This window comes from Podarcis cretensis (assembly GCF_951804945.1).
Source record: "Podarcis cretensis genome assembly, chromosome: 15".
NCBI lineage: Eukaryota > Metazoa > Chordata > Lepidosauria > Squamata > Lacertidae > Podarcis > Podarcis cretensis.
The window spans coordinates 37,319,592-37,335,893 of NC_137185.1; the positions used below are offsets into that span (position 1 = coordinate 37,319,592).

General features: G+C 43.2%; 1 protein-coding gene across 2 annotated transcripts in view; it reads right to left on the bottom strand.

The window, feature by feature from the left end:
* Window positions 1–16,302, bottom strand: part of UNC5D (unc-5 netrin receptor D) — a 408,173-nt gene that overhangs the window by 242,553 nt on the left and 149,318 nt on the right. The window lies entirely within an intron of this gene.

A 16,302-nucleotide genomic window follows, 5' to 3' on the forward strand; every position in this document is an offset into this window, starting at 1 on the left:
GCAGAAATCCTTTCACTGATGGAAACCTTGTCACACAACACTACTTTGGATTCGACCCTACATTTTTAATTTCCAAGTTTCAGGAAAAACTACTGATTTTATGAGTCAATCAAAAGCATATTGGTTACAAATCAAAGTGGATGTAAGTAGGAGTCTTTGCAAGGACGGAACAGATGCCTGGTAGGAGTTGAGTAACAATTATCAGGAAGGTCCATTAGGAGGACATTTACCATAAGAGAGCATTCAGTAGACTGGAAGAGGTATGGGGCCTATGCAACACTTGTATTAATTTCAAAGCCCCCAACAACTTTGGTCCAGGATGCTTTGGCTAGGAAAACATGTCCATCTGTATGGGGTCAAAGGTTTTGCTAATTTTAAGGATCTGCCTATTCTAAGTAAAGATAAAATAAACCTACTCCTTATAGATGCTTCCTGAACGGATTCCCACGGCCTAAAGCCCTCCAAAAAGTTGCCTTTCATTTTCATTCAATTAATTTATTTTAAATGCCTTGTGTAATGTTTGGTTTGGAGGGGAGAGGGGAAACTACTCAAATAAACTCAATAGTCAAGACTGAGGTACCACAGCTTAAGTCAAGCAAGAGAACAATTAATCCCTAATGATCTAATTAAAACCAAGTCAAAGAAGGCTGCATGTAATTTCGGCTTCCTCAGGTATCTGAAGCTTAACAAGGACAACAATAATTCCATTATTAACAACATGGTTATTAACAACAACAATAGTGAAAATAATGATTTAATAACAATAACCCACTCAGGAGGGGCAAATCCCGAGCCACAGTGTATGACATGGTACTTGAGAGAAATGCAACTGTTCATAATTAGAATTATATGCAACACAGCAGGATCAAAATTACAGGGGTTGCTCTCAATTAAAATGCAGAACATAAGTCTTGAGAGTCACAGACTGACCGACCTTAGGCCACAGATCTGCTGAGCTATTTTAAATCAATATGTGCAAGTCAAACAACTCTCCAAGCTTCTTTTCAGTAATAACACACAATTTTGCCGTGTGTTAGGGTTTTCCCCCTACACACACACTTCTTTCTCGTTTGCTTCCTGCCGGCCAGAGATCTGTCCCTCTGCCACCTTTCCCTAGCTGACTCCAATGCAGTTCATTTGTCATATGGGCAACTTAATCCGTATATGTTGTCGCCAGTTTTCACTTCCTTTGTAGAAGGTGCATGGATGCTTCTGGGTTTACCCCAAATAAATGCTGGGTTTCAAATCCTCGGGGCACCACCAGGTTCAGACCCATTTGTGTACAAAGCACTTCGGTGTGAAGATCATGGCATGATTGTGTTCTTCTTCTCCAGTGTGGGGGCTTGGAGAGGAGCTGGTGCATGGGCTGGTGAAAGCAATGGGGAGGAGAGCCAATAAGGGGTTGGTGAGGCAGAGGGGAGCTAGCTGAATGAGGGCAGTGCTGGGATTGAGAACCAGCATGGGGAGACACTATGGCTGAGAGAGCTAACGCCGAGCCTACTTTCCTAGTGGGGCCCAGTGCTTTGGAACTTTTGTATCTGTTTACTGTGTGGATTTTGTGTGGGTGGAACTTTTATGTGTAGTTTTATAGGAGACTGTATTGTGTTTTCGCAGTGTGAGCATTTTATGTCTTTTTATGTGGTTGTAATGTATGATCGGGACGCAGGTGGCGCTGTGGGTTAAAGCCTCAGCGCCTAGGGCTTGCCAATCGAAAGGTCGGCGGTTCGAATCCCTGCGGCGGGGTGCGCTCCCGCTGCTCGGTCCCAGCGCCTGCCAACCTAGCAGTTCGAAAGCACCTCCGGGTGCAAGTAGATAAATAGGGACCGCTTACCAGCGGGAAGGTAAACGGCGTTTCCGTGTGTGGCTCTGGCTCGCCAGAGCAGCGATGTCACGCTGGCCACATGACCCGGAAGTGTCTCCGGACAGTGCTGGCCCCTGGCCTCTTAAGTGAGATGGGCGCACAACCCCAGAGTCTGTCAAGACTGGCCCGTACGGGCAGGGGTACCTTTACCTTTACCTTTTAATGTATGATCGGGACGCAGGTGGCGCTGTGGGTTAAAGCCTCAGCGCCTAGGGCTTGCCGATCGAAAGGTCGGCGGTTCGAATCCCTGCGGCGGGGTGCGCTCCCGCTGCTCGGTCCCAGCACCTGCCAACCTAGCAGTTCGAAAGCACCTCCGGGTGCAAGTAGATAAATAGGGACCGCTTACCAGCAGGAATGTAAACGGCGTTTCCGTGTGCGGCTCTGGCTCGCCAGAGCAGCGATGTCACGCTGGCCACGTGACCCGGAAGTGTCTCCGGACAGCGCTGGCCCCTGGCCTCTTAAGTGAGATGGGCGCACAACCCCAGAGTCTGTCAAGACTGGCCCGTACGGGCAGGGGTACCTTTACCTTTAATGTATGATCAGTGTTTTTGTGTTTGGTTTGTGTTGGCTTTTGGAAAAGAAAGGGTGTGGGTGGGTGGGTGGGTGTGTACTTTCATGTTTATCTGATGTCAGTCATGTTATTTGGCATTTGGGGCAGAAGCCCCAAACTCTGTCTTGGACTCTTGGCCAAGTTATTTGTCCTTTGTGACTTGCTAGGCCAACACTGACCACCATTTTGTGACTAGCTAGGCCCTACAGTGGTCATTTTGTGATGGTTCCCAAAATGTTTTTCCCCAATTACCAAATGTGCCCAGTTTCTCCTCAGAAAATTGGAGGTCCTGTTTTACGCCTATACTCTCTATTGAGGCTTTCAGATGAATGTATGGAAAGTGGGAAAGGGGCCAGATAACTGAAGTTAGAAATGCTTACACAACGGAATAAGAGAAAAGAAAGAAAAGCAAAGGATTCTGGAGGGGAAAGGGGTGATAAATTATCAGCAATGGTGCAAGCTAATGTGCCAAAAGCATCCTTGGGAAATTCACACTACACACAAAGGCCTGGCAAGTTTACTACATCCATTGTTATAATGCAATTGGCTCCCAGCAACTTTGGGCAGCTTTTGTTGTTATTTTTACTTCATATGCCAAATCACATAGTACCTATTATCCTCACAGTCTTATTTGCAGATTTTAAAGGGAGTGTGTCAGCTAGTACTGGTCTTTGTATGGTATATCTGAGCCTTAAGGTGTTATCTCCTCCCCTCCTCCTTAACATTTTCAAAGTGTTATTGTTCTATTTTTTGTTGCTGTTAAAACTGAGTGTTCAATTATGATGCTGGAGACAACAACAACCCTCCCCTCCAAAACATGCCTCTGTTTACTCATGGGTATCTTGTAATTTTCTGAAGGTCATCTTAAATCAATCCTTTTATTACTATTATTCTGTTTATCGGTTCCTATGGCTTTATTGACTCATTCTGATCAATCTAATAAATTTGCAATTTCCTAGTTTCCATTAAAATTATATATTGCAATGAATATTTGTGTGTGTGTGGTTTAATACCTTGCTTGAAAATTGGAAAATAGAACTGCAAGAGGCTGATTCAAATTTGCACATAAACTACTCAGTACTTGTTCCTCAGTTTTACAATGCACAGGCATAAAAAAAATCCATTTTGTTTTCTACATGCCATACTTTCATTCAAACATCAAACCAATCCATGGTTGTATTAAACCGAACCATGATTAGAGTTCCAAGGGAGGTAAACTATAGTTTAGAGTCACTTTCCAGCTTTCATTTTCCACCAGCTCAACACCATGGTCTCTGGGTGTGGAATATTGCAGGGGTAGAAGAACAGCTGTAAATAGACTTTTGTCATTTTAGCCATCACAGAAAACCGTAGTTAGTACAATTTACAGTCTGCTTGTCATTACCAGATTGTTATTACTATACAGTAAACTTAAAACAAAAAAATATAAAATACAAAAGGAATCAGCAAATATAAGCATTAAATCAACTTACACCTGCAGTAAGTTAAAATTCCTATGGATTTCAATGCAAAGACACCTTCGTATCATAAAGTTTTTGTTTGTCAAACTGTTTTCTTATGTATGTATGGGTTTTTCTGAGAGTTCTGCTTAGAGTATTTTCTGTGTGTTTTATACAGTTTATGAATTTAATCCGTTCCTGAATTCTGTTCTTAAACCAAATTCGTTCTTAACCGAGACACACTTTCCCTAATGAGGCCCTTCCACCGTTCGGCTTCCATTTGTAGACCGAGGTAAAAGTTTGCAAACTGGGACCCTATTCCGGTTTTGTGGAGTTCATAAATCAAATAGTTCATTAACAGAGCTGTTCGTAAACCGAGGTACCCCTGTATTTATTTCTTGCTTTTCCTCCCAGGATCTCAAGTTGTCCACATTATCCTCCCTGACCTGCTTTTATCTATCTATCATCTATCTATCTATCTATCTATCTATCTATCTATCTATCTATCTATCATCTATCTCTCATCTATCTAATCTATCTATCATCTATTTATCTATCCAGGAAATCCCGATGCATCCCAGACTTCAGGTAAAATCAGTGCAAGAATGTGATGGAAGCCAAATCACACCCACCAGCACGGCTAACTGTAGGGTCTGGGGCTTAGATTTGGTTAGGTTGGCAGAGAATCTGGGGGTGGCATAGGTAAGGCGATAGTCATGTGGACCAGAAGCAAGAGGCTTTGTCATGAACAAGCCAGAGGCCAGATAATGAATTAGAAAGATGAAGCAAAGGAGGTGCTCTGTTACTTGGTGATGTGAGATGTTCAGACTCCCCAGCTGGCCTAGAAGGAAGACATTTGTTGGGCTGTCTGACTCTCCATTGTGTTGGAGGATCATCTAGCCATCTTCAGGCTGTGGGGTCCACTAACAAAGGCCAGGACAACAGTGCAGAGAGGGGCTCTTGCCCAACAGGACCTAGCATAGCAGACTAATTCTGGCTTTCCTCCACAGGGTACCTTCCAGATGTGTTGGGCTACATGGTCACGGATTATGGTCACCAGCACCCAGAGCACTGGTGGCACAGGACATTAAGGTGCTGAAGTTTTGGCATGAAGGCCCCAGTTTAGAATTCCTCTGGGCACTTTATATTGCATGGCCATGCAATAATACAAATAATATGTGCGCAAACAATATGAACATATGGTATTTTTCCATGTTGGCTCTATACAGACGTTTGAATCAATTAGTGAAGGTTAGGGAGCAGGATTAAGAAGCAATTCCTTTCCTCCCATCCACACATTGAGTATGGTTTATGTGCTTACTTTAACATGCATGCAGTTACAAGAGTTAGCTAACAGCTCTATTACATTTCTGGATTTCATTCTGAAGATTTCATTCAAACACAGATCCTCCCTCCCTCCCCCAGTTTACACACAAACTGATAAAGCATTTCAAATCAAATCCTAAAATTTAGGCCTATATTTACACATTAAACATTCATGATTATTTATTTAATCCACCATCAATATGCTTATCACATCGCAGATGTTCCAAAATTAACAGTGCTGTGAAGATTTAAGGTTAAGCACAGTTCAGAGTCATTTCAAATACCCCTGTATTTTAATTTCTGCTCTGTTCATTTTATGTTATTAAATTGTAATTTCAAATATTTAACTTAATGAGGTATGTACGGGAGAGGGAATGGACACACACAAAAAAAATGTGGGGGCGATTCAGATGACAGGCGGAAACGAAAATATTAGAGAGGCAGGGAAGTGCAACAGTACTTCTCTTCAGATTAATGTTGCTATACTACCATTCATGCTGTTTAAGTCAAAACAACACATTTTGCACATTTTATTATACAGAAAGTTTTATTATGTGAGAAGTTATGTTATGTTGTTGTTTTCCATAGATTTTTTTCATTTGAGAAAAAAAAAGATAATCCTTCTGCAATGCCCTCCAGTTAATTGTTTCAGCAGATACAAATTGTTCTTTGTAAATCTGTTCCTTTCCCTGTTTTTCTCATCTAAGTAGCAGAGAGCTATTACTTAGCTCTGCAAAAGCAAGGAACTCCTGCCAAGATGAAGAGGCCAGGAGGAATTCTTTCATCTCCCCCCTCCTTTTCTTCTTCTAGTGCAACAATAGATCTTTACAACCCACTTCAGAGTATATTGCGGTTCAGCCAGCATTTGCTATGCTCAAGGAATTTCTAATTTACTCACAGACCTAAGCACCAAGGAAAGGAAAAGCTAAAATGTAAAAGTGGCATTCCCAACAGAGAACTGTTTTGACCAAGGCAACTGTGAGCAAATTAGAATAGAAGAGGTATTTTTTTTTATTATTATTATTATTATTATTATTATTATTATTATTATTATTGACTCACATTTGTATTCTGCATTCTTAGGTAAAAGGTAAAGAACCCCTGGACAGATAAAAGGTAAAGGACCCCTGGTGTTCATCTCGCTTTCAGGCCAAGGGAGCCGGCGTTTGTCCACAGAGAACTTTCCGGGCCAGCAGGACTAAACCACTACTGGCACACGGAGGACCGTGACAAGTGCCAGAGCACACAAAAACACTGTTTAACTTCCCACCACAGCGATACCTATTTATCTACTTGCATTGGCATGCTTTCGAACTGCTAGGTTGGCAGGAGCTGGGACAGAGCAACGGGAGCTCACTCCATCACAGGGATTTGAACCGCCAACCTTCGGATCGGCAAGCCCAAGAGGCTCAGTGGTTTAGACCCTCTCCCCACCAACAAAAGTTCTCCAAGTAGGAGGATACACAGGGGATGCTCATGGGGTAATGCTTCTGGACTGCTGTTAACAGAATATAAAAACTATTGGATTCTGGGTTCAACATCAAGGGTTGCCATGATCAGGCATCCACTGAGAGCCCACAATGCATCGGAGTGCCTATGCAACTTACATTGTTATTGACTGGAAGCTATAAATCTGTAGGGCTGCGGGTGGTGCTGTTGGCGGTTCAAATCCCTGTGATGGGGTGAGCTCCCGTTGCTCGGTCCCAGCTCCTGCCAAACCGACAAAATTGCAAGTGCGAGTGCAACATGTCAAAGTGCAAGTACATCAGTAGGTACCGCTCCAGTAGGAAAGTAAACGGCGTTTCTGTGCGCTGCTCTGGTTTCGCCAGAAGCAGCTTAGTCATGCTGGCCACATGACCTGGAAAAAACTGTCTGTGGACAAATGTTGGCTCCCTTGGCCAGTAAAGCGAGATGAGCGCCACAACCCCAGAGTCGTTCACGACTGGACTTAACTGTCAGGGGTCCTTTACCTTTACCTTTTTTGTACATCTGTATGTTCTTTATACTGTTTAACCTACTGCTAAATTTCACCACAGACATAATGTGGGTCACACTGGGGAGGCAGTAGGTGAAAGGGAGAAAGTGTCCCTGAATTACAGGAATCTCTGTTGTTTCACTGGATTCACTACTAGCCCAGCCAAACAGCGGGGCACTGTAGTGTCTGCGCAATGAGCATTCTGTATTTTTGCATTAGCGAAAATCTTGCGGTGTTAATTGATTGGCAACAAAGCTCCTGCATGAACGCTAATGGACGGAAGGTACTGTCCATGCAACTTCAAGGCTACAAGTCTCATCATCCAGTGTGGCATTGAGAGAAAAACATATAGAGCATATAACCAGAGGGATCTTTATCAGAGTCATAGCTGGGCAAAACAAATTAAATCAAATCTGAAAAGGCAAATGGGTTTTCTGCAGGGGCAATTTCAAACAGTAATTCACCCTGTGTGTTTTACCACCAACACCTGCCTAGATAGATGTAGCTCTCATCTCCCAGATAATGATATTTTAAAATATTTAACACTGTATGCATCTTTCTTCCATAATATTGTTCTTTTTTCTATAATGCCTCCTGTTTTTAGTACTAGCTGCAGAAGAAAACCCCTCATTCCTCTTGCATTTACAGTCATTCCTTAATTGTACAACACAAGGAAGATTGGGTAGCTGAGATCATCTCTGAGTGTCACAACTAGATATGTTCATTTGGCCTGCATTTTAAAAGGAACAAACAGATTTGTGCTTCCTGGACAAACACATAGATCAGAAGGTCATTATCCTTCACATTTTGCAATATGGTTCATAGATTTTTTTTCCTTTTCTTTTTTTAAGTACCAAAATGTGTAATGCCCACAAAAATAAGTATGTTAAAGTAAAATGCTTGTGAAAATGTGTATTTTATGAAATAATGCCATTTTAGTGCATTTTTTAAAAAAACTGGAAAGAAAGCACAGAAATTGATGTGGGACAAAATGTGAATGAACACATGTGAGACAGACATGGACCGGAAATAGAATAATCTGCCCATCTCTGTTTCCTCTTTGGGGAAGGGTCTTGGCTTTGTACGCAGAATGTCCCAGATTCAGTCCCAAGCAACTCCAAGTAGGACTGGTAATGACTGAAATCCTGCAGAGATGCTGCCAGTCAGTGTGACAATACTGAGCTAGACAGACCAGTGGTCTGACTCTGTGTGGCAGCTTCCTGTGTTCCTATCTAAAACAAGCGGAGAAACCTGATGTGTTCTGTGATAGGTGAAGTCTGCATCTCTCTTGGCTAGATGGGCACATTTCAAGATTGCTCTGTGTTTAATGATTTGATCAAAGTTGTAAAATTTGCCGTCTCTTTTTGAAAGACTGCACAACACTTTTATGTACCATGCTGCAGAAACGTTTTCTGTAGATGAATTTTAATAATAAAGTTGAATGACACACAAACACACAGTGTCTCTGAAATAATGTGTTCTAACACAGGTTAGAAGTGTTCTAACACTAGGTTATCAAGAGGCAAGGCCAGGAATTGTGCTTCACATTTGCTGCTCAGCTGCTGCAAGGGACTGGGAAGCAATATCTTAGAAAAAAGCAACACACACAAAACTGCTTCCGCCACTGCCACCCATCAAGCTAAGCCCTCTCCAGGGGCAGGGGGGGGGGAGAATTTATCTTCCCTCTCTGAAAATTCTTCCCTTGTTCTCTGCCCCTTCCCCCCATATTCAGGGGGGACAGAACAGATGTACCTAGGCTAAAGCCTAGTTAATCTAGTGATTTAGTTAAACAGAAGTATGGGAAGCTGATCACTCCTGTCTCCAGTTTCATGCTTGTTTTACACAGAAGCAACACTCAGGCCCCGCTTTACACCAGAACTGCAGGTAATATTTTGAAAAGTTAAGGCACTTCTGTTAGGTCTCTGGAAGGGATAGGATACAGGGCAACATGTTTCAGAACCGGGAAAAGTGAACCAGAACTTGACACTTTGTCCAATACACTGCTTGACTTCCAGAAAATGAGCAGAAAATGAGGAACGACAACTGTAGACAAAACCAGGCAAGGGTCAAGTTCCAAGGCAATGAGGGGGAAGTGAACAAGGGCTTAGGCATTATCATCACACCAGAGTCACATTGCTTAGACTACAGGTGTTTTCTAGCTACAAGGCTGAGTGGTTTTGCCTTTGCCCCATCGCTCCCCCCCCCAAAAAAAACCACTCTTTAGTGCTAAATTGGAACCAATGGCAAACCATGGATTTTCCCAGGGAAAAGCAATGGGGCAACTAGAAGGGCTTAACAGATAAGTCCTAAGGTGCAGGGTCTAAGGCAGGCTTCCCCAGCCTTGGATTCCCAGATGTTGCTGAAGTATAAATCCCATAATTTATGGACTGGTGGCTATGCTGGCTGGGGATGTTGTGGGTTGCAGTCGTAACAGCATCAGGGAATCCTCTAAGGCTAGAGCTTTATAGAACTTTGCATTTGTCAAGATTGCCCTGAGGAAGGTCAGCTGGTTGGATGCTCAGGCAGGTTGGTTCTGCAACTGATCTCGCATCCCTAGGCCATGGATGGCATATGAGGTAAGATGTCAGGGCCTGACTGCTGGATGTCTGGGTTCGAGACAACACCCTTCTCCAGTTCTTTACAATTTCTCTGTTTTTGATTTATGCAAATTTGGCAGGGCTAGTTTGACTTACAGCCTCAAAATCCCAAAGCAGGCATGGTGTTTATACGTGGACTATAAAAGGTGGAGGAGACTCTTGAGAGTCCCATGGACTGCAAGAAGATCAAATGTATCCATTCTGAAGGAAATCAGCCCTGAGTGTTCACTGGAAGGACAGATCCTGAAGCTGAGGCTCCAATACTTTGTCCACCTCATGAGAAGAGAAGACTCCCTGGAAAAGACCCTGATGCTGGGAAAGATGGAGGGCACAAGGAGAAGGGGACGACAGAGGACGAGATGGTTGGACAGTGTTCTCGAAGCTACAAACATGAGTCTGACCAAACTGCGGGAGGCAGTGGAAGACAGGAGTGCCTGGCGTGCTCTGGTCCATGGGGTCACGAAGAGTCGGACACGACTAAATGACTAAACAACAACAACATAAAAGGTGGAGAAGAAATCAGTTTGCAGGCATTGTTCAGCTTACATTTGACCAAATGTCTACATGTTAAGCTACTATATTGGAAATTTAAGAACAGTATGATTTATAGGCGTAATAAATAATACATAACTTCTCCCCCAGAATCAATGAATAAAAAATAATTGCTGTTGCGGTCTAGCCCATGCATTAGCTTCATTACACTGGAGTCGACCTAAGCTTGAAGATTGGAAGTAGCTGGCATAGGGAGACACAATTCAGTGACCTCCCCTGCCACAAAACAAACCTACAAGGCACACTCACACCCCATTCTCACACAATGCACTGTGCAATCAAAATGATTAACCAACATGGAATCCAATGTAACTGGCATGTGGGGTGGTAAGGAAACCACAAATCCCGCCAGTCTAGCACTTTTCACTGACAGACTATCCTCCCAAGAGAGGATTAAACCTCTCCCCTAGCAAGCCTGGAGACAGCTTTCTGATAAAAGAATTTTTCCTTCTCCTTTTTTTTTCCTTTCTTTTTTTCTGCTGGTTTTGCATAGGCGTCAGCTAAATCACAGTCTGCAAGCCTACTGTCCAATTAACAATATGAGATTCCCCCCTCTTTTTCCCCTTGAGCAGATGCTTCCTGAATAACTACCTCAGCCTGACAGTTGCATTTTTTTTCTGTAGGAATGACAGTTTTAAAAAAGTGAAGAAACAGAGCTTGGAGCAGTCCTCCCACAACTTCCCCCAAGTACGAAGATATAAAGCCATTTAGAATGTAGAGATTTGACTTAATTTCACCCTCTTCCCAACTGGTTGAGAACGGAAGGTGCAAGTGTGAAATTGCTGTTTTTGTTTGAGAGAATGTTCATCTTTAGCATCTCTTGTCAATTGAAAATACCAATTAACTATCAGATGGTGAGATGTCTTTAATGTGCTTATTCAACCAGGTTAGGGCTTTTGGGGCTATTCCAGATTCACGAATGGAATTTGGAACAGGGAAAACTTACTCCGACTTAAGTTAAGACAGAATTAATTCTGCAGGCTCCCGATACTTAGAAATCCTCTGCTCAACTCTAGACTTAATGGGCTTATGGGGAAAGCTCCTTAGATGCTAAAGTGTATAATTTTATAGTGATGTATTTGAAGGTTCTCCTCATTCTGTTGGGTGGAGCCCTGGACCTTGATGCCACCATTAGTACATTGGCTTAGTTCCAAGGCTCACATAGCTCTTTGGTAAATATAAGAGCATCCCTGCTGCTTCAGAACAAAGGCCCATGTAGTCCAGCATCTTGTTTGCCACAGTAGCCAAAAAGACACCTCTGGGAAGCCCAAAACCAGGACACTGAATTGCAATAGCCCTCTCCTGCTATTGTCCTGCAGTGTTGAGTCAGTTGGAAACTGTGAACACAATGCTATCAAATTCAACATATATGTAAAGTGGGAAACTGCCAGAAGTACAACAAAGTCATTTTAACTTCAAAAGAGGAAACGTTTTTTTAAAAAGTGAGGTGATAAAAAAGGGCTGAAAAGGAAAGTCAGGAAGGTCAAATCTCTCCAGAACGCTTGAGGGTTGTTCAAAGCCCTCAAACTTAATAAGAGCTCACACAGAATATATACGCTGATCAGTAATGTACCAGAAGATACCAGCATAGAGTAAAAGAAAGCTTCCTTCAGAAAATGGTAGTCTTGCTCAAATGAGGAAAAGGAACTTTGTCAAAAGAAATAGAAAGTAGTTTTAATTCTATCCGTGTTTAATTATGGGGTGGCTGGGTGGGTGTGGTTCTAAAAATGTTTCCCCCCCCCCTATGTTTTTAGCTACTATTTTTATCTGTAAGCTGCCTTGTGCCCCTGTGAGGGGAAAAAGTGGGACTTTGTGCAGAGAACACATAAGAAAATAAAAAAGCTGTAAAGGTTCCTATGCAGTCAATATCTAAGGAGGATACCACTCACTTGGGGAGTATTCACTTTCATTCTGGTTTTAACAATAAGCAGTATTTGGATGGCTTTTCATAAATAAGCAGTATTTGGATGGCATTTCATAAATGCTTCAAGCACTCCACACATAATATTTTATTAATAACCTCAACAACCTTGTAATTTAAGGTCAGTATTATCGCCCCGTGTTACAGAGGAGGAGAGGAAGTTTGATAGGCTGTGTTTGTGTGCCAGTTCATTCCGTCTTCACAACTTTCTCCTAGCTGTTAAGTTCTGCGTTATATTTTGGGAAAGCCACTTTTGGAACTGTAGTGCAAGTTCCATGCTCATCTCTATGTTATATGATTCGGGGGGGGGGGGAATCAATTAGGAAATAATATGGAATTGAGTACCAAACCTGCACCAGAGTTGTTTTTCAGGCAGCTTGGTCAAATCTCTGGTACAGTGGACGCTCAGGTTGCGAGCGTGATCTGTGCGGGAGGCACGTTTGCTACCCACAGCGTTCAAAACCCGCGTCTGTGCATGCGTGGGTTGCAATTCGGCACTTCTGCGCATGCGCAAAGCACAATTTATCACTTCTGTGCATGTGCGACCGCCAAAACTGGAAGTAACCCGTTCCGGTACTTCCGGGTTTTGGCGGTCTGCAACCCCAAAAAACGCAACCTGAAGCGCCTGCAAGCCGAGGTATGACTGTATTGGATTGGAACCACAAATAGAATAGAGGTCCCACCAGGCCTCGGGTGGATCCGTCCAAAGGCCCATGGAGCCCAGCATCCTATTCTCAGAATGGTCAGCCATAGGCCTATGGGATGCCTGCAAGCAGAGCTGAAGTTCAACAGCACATTCCCCCTCCTGAAATTTCCAGCAACTGGTACTCCTAGGCATACTGCCACCAACAGTGGAGGTAGGACATCACTATTGTTTCCCAAAAGATTTTGAACAAGATGCTCAACCAAGCCTTGAATAATGCCTGAGATAAAATGACTTTTTCCTCATCAAAATGGATTAGTATTGTGTGTGGAGACAGTGGCAGGTGAAATCTAAAGATTGTTCCTGTAGCCGAAATGGGGAAAAGTGGTTTTCCATCACTTTTCATCTTCCCTTCAATACACAGCCTGACCTTCAAATTTCAGCATCAACAGCGTCAACCTCCAGGGTCAAGAGGGCTTGTGCAGCCAAGCCCAGCACAATTTCAATTTAATGGAAATTCATTGAGGAGTGTATACTTCAATAAAGGCTCAACCTAAAGAAATAGTGGTCAGGGGATTAAGGAAATCAAGCTTTCTTAAAAACAGCTGAGAACACGTCCAAGAAAAAGGGATAGTGATGTCATCTGAGATCCCTTGAGAATTTCCTCTGGCACCAGTGAAGCCTCTTAGCCCACTTCTCACTGCCTTATTTGTCATGGGGTGGTGAGGGTGGTACATTCTGCCTGGAAAAGTACATAGAGCTGCTTTCTTCTCACCTATATGTGCTTCTCAAAGCTCAGATAGGAGCCAGAGCTGCCAAGCTACACTTTGAAAGCATGTAAAGAGGTAGAGTGAAACTCTTTTCCACTTACTCTTTCAGCTTTTAGGGTTGGAGGAGAAATTTGATTAGGTAGAAGCCTGAGAGACAAGTGGAAGGGGCCAACGAAGGCGGTTGGGTTCAGTTAAGGGATCAGGCTCAATACACATTCATATTGGCTTGGAAATAAAATAAGATTTCTAAATATGGAACCTAACTAGAAGCTAGCAAAGTTCCTCAAAACAAAACCTACCTTTGGTCTGAAAGAGCTCATTGAGTAATGGGATGAAAGGACAACAGAAGACACAAGGCAATTATAAAAAGAGGTCAGTTGGAAGTGAAACATCAATGCTTTGACATTCCCTAGCCACAGATCTGAAAAGTGGGGAAAAAATTAATATAATTTTCATGCCTACTTAATTAATGATTTCTCATTAGCAGACTTCCTTCGTAAGATAGTGAAGCATTGCTCCAATGCTCTGCCCAGTTCGACACCATTGAGCCTTCAATAGGGGAAAGGATGATTGCTTGCAAGGATGCATAACAAAGATGTCATTTCAAACCCTTGGGGTTGGAAAGGGTCAATGACAAGCAGTGAGAAGAATGCTTGTTGCTAGGGAAACCTCAGGCCTGGGGACCAAATGCAGCTCTCTGGGTCTCTCTGGCCTTCAGGAGTCGACTCTACCCAGACCACATGTCTCATCATCCCTGCTCCATTATCTGTTTGAGAGCTTGTGCCTTGTTAGAATGTGTCCTAGAATTCTGATCATGTCTCTTGGTTGTCTGAATGGAGGACAGAGAGGGTTGTGTGTAGAAACAGTGTACAGAGGTGAAATTCACATCCATTGTTCCTCCCACTTTTGACTCTGACACTGCTGATGGCCCCCAGAAGATTACCTAGAAGGAAATATGACCCTTGGACTGAAAAAGATACCCTGTCACTGCACTATGGGTTCAGTTTCAGGTGGGAAAGTCATTCATAGTAGATTGCCAATACTACCAGTCATTTCTGTAGGGTTGTCATATTTGAATGCCAACTTCTACTTTTAACTACGGATCGCTATGACGACTCTACCCATGAAAAAGAGGACGCGTCCTGGAAACAGAGGACATATGGCAACCCTACATTTCTGACAACGAAACAGAAAATGCAGAGGTTCGTGTGAGCAGGTTCATGGCACAGAGCTTAGCAGTTTCAGAACTTGACACTTTATGAGGAAATTGAAGAAAGGGGCTCACAGGCACTAGTGAGCATGAAAAGCTTGGCAGGAGGAAGCCATTTTGGAAAAATAGAAGCCCTTTGTTAAACTAGTAAGGCAGACTAAGGCACACCTCCATTCCACAGCCTCTCATCTGGTGCACACCCTGCACTGCTGTAGGAGTGAGGGCCTATGAGAGAAATTTAGTTTCTCAAGGGAAAACTGCTGTCAGGGTCTTGGCTCAGGCCCTACAGGCTCTGGGGTATACAGGAGGTTTTTGGGGTGCTTCTGTCTCACAGCCTCAGGCACCATAGTCTCCTGATTTCCAGCAACCAGCTCAATGCTCTGAACTTGGACTAGATTCAGGGACTGTGATGGTGAACATATTTTGAACACGTCAAGATCCCTCTCACAGGACATTTGATGGTAGATTCAGGGAGGAGGGTTAGTATAGCTGAAGAAAGCCAGCCTCCCACTCTTTCCTGGAATCTTTCAGACCAGACAGTTGATGCTAGACCACCCTGTAGGGGATGGGGAGCTAATGTAGGCCCTGAGGTGGCCTTGCAAATGCTTTCACGTTCCCTCACATTCTTCTCCAAGCCAAACATACCCAGTTCATTCAACCATTTCTCACAAGACTTATTTTCCCATGCAGCTGCTGACCGTTTTCATCAACCTCTTCTCAGCTGCCCCCCCATTTGTTTACATCCCTCTTAATTTGCAGTACTCAGAATGGCACCCACATGAGGTCAATTACATCCACGTGTCATGTGTGCCCCATAGTTCCTTGTCAAGCTGCAATAGGTAAACCGGATCTGAAAAGCATCCCCCAGGGAAGAAATACAACTGCTTTAAGCAAGCCAGAATAAATATGGAATTAATTGAGGATTTTCATGGTAGTGAATGAGAAAGACAGTGTCGATGTACATAATCGTGACATTTTCCCAAGCAGTGAAAAGCTGGCTGGTGACATCAGCCATCAACAGAAAGAGACGTCAACATAGCTGGCACCATGTCTGTCAAATTCTCTCTAAAAGTTGGCACTTGTTACAGTTAATAAAGCCCAGCACCTCTAAACAAAGATGGAACTTGACTGAAACATTATGCCTGTGAAGCTAACCAGGATCTGAATGACATAGTTGGTCATTTTCCTTGTCACGCTGAGGAAAAATGGATTCTTGAAAGGTGTCTGAGGTTTACAGTGTGAATCATTGCCATGGAAGCTGATACCAATGATCAGAAGAGATGTTAAATTGTCAGCTCAGAGACTTCTTTTTGACATGGCTGACATTCACTTGTTATCCCTTCATTGCTGTCTTCCACACAATTGGAGTTCTTAGCAGAAAACCATTTGTTGTTCCCAATCCCAAACACCTATCTGAGAGGCACTGACCAGGTCCAGACCTACTTAGTACCAAGAAAG